Raw genomic sequence first — 1,360 nt, forward strand, 5'->3', positions numbered from 1 at the left:
TATATATATATATATGAGGCATTATTGTATAGTAATGCCCTTATGTAAATTAAATATATTTATGGGGGAAAATGATGGGGCTTTTTTCCCCTTATGAGGTTTTTTTGACGATAACTACTTGATAAATTCTTATAAAGTTTTTATCTTAATATTGTATTTTATATATATATCACGCTTCAGATGCTTCGAAATTCTATCCGACTACGAGAATGTAAGGCATTGTACGCCGTTTTACGGATTCAGAGATTATTAGCCTCATTAGGAAAGGATTAAAATAATACTTAATACCAAAGCGAATGTCGCTATCACGCGATTAGATAGAACTTGAACTTTCATTCTATGCGATGCGAATGGGTGAGTGTCTTTATACATTACGAATCTTTACAACGATAATACAGCCAAAGGGATTTTTTAAATTTTAATTGTTTGGTTTCCTTTTCTTTTTTTTTTACAGGTGTAATGTACTATTGAGGCTAGCAGATCAGGTGATAAAATGACAGATAATGTACACTGCAGCATCTTAATAACCGTGTTTGGTTCACAGAAAGCCATACCCAAATGCACATTTATTCCACTAGAGACTCACTTTCGTGGGAAAATATTTTATGGCTTTCTTCCTGCTCTTTCTTTTCTGAATAAATTTCAGTTTTACGTTTCACCCTTTCACCTGATAGTGTTGTGCACATAAAATAAAATGTCGATATAACGGAGTAAGCCCTCGGCCACATTTCAGGCCTTGTACCGACATAAGACCGTCATTCTGTATCGTACACTTACAGCGAGAGGTTTCCCGATTAAACGCATGTTCTCCACCTGCCTTGCCACCCTCGTCCAACCAACTCTTGACATTTTCCATCCATTGCTTCCTTGTCTGCCTCTTAATCTTCTAGCCTCCACTATTCTTTCCATGATCATGATTTCCAAACTTCTGATCCTTCGAATAAGGCCATAATAGATGAGCTTTCGCTTTTTTCACAATATTCAGGAGTTGCCGTCTTTCAAAGTCTTATTGTAGCACCCATCTCTTTGTCCTTTGGTCCTTGTAAGAGACTCTTAACATTTTCGTACACACCCACATTGGTTATATTCTCTTCAGATTTGTTCAGAATATATGCTTCACAACCGTAAATACCTATAGACCAAATAAGTTCTACAGCCAGCCTCCTTTTTTAATTTAGTTGACACAACTTTGTTCCTCGAGATGTTATTGTGCTTTTCCATGCAATGCACAGCAAAGACAGGTAGTATCAGACGACAAGAGGGAATCGTCCTAATAGTAACGCAACAGGTAAAGCAAAGACGGTTAAATTACACCAAGAAATTGCATGAAAGTGCTTCAATGGTCGCTGTGATATGATAA

At 36.7% G+C, this 1,360-nt stretch overlaps 1 protein-coding gene across 1 annotated transcript in view; it reads left to right on the forward strand.

The window, feature by feature from the left end:
• The window catches only part of LOC106873881 (uncharacterized), a 59,172-nt gene extending 58,605 nt beyond the window's left edge, over positions 1-567 (forward strand). The window contains exons 3-4 of the transcript XR_008266360.1: positions 181-354; positions 455-567. The gene's annotated coding sequence lies outside the window, so the exon portion shown is untranslated. The remainder of the gene's footprint in view (positions 1-180; positions 355-454) is intronic.
• Positions 568-1,360: the final 793 nt, after the last annotated feature.

This window comes from Octopus bimaculoides, chromosome 20 (assembly GCF_001194135.2).
Source record: "Octopus bimaculoides isolate UCB-OBI-ISO-001 chromosome 20, ASM119413v2, whole genome shotgun sequence".
NCBI lineage: Eukaryota > Metazoa > Mollusca > Cephalopoda > Octopoda > Octopodidae > Octopus > Octopus bimaculoides.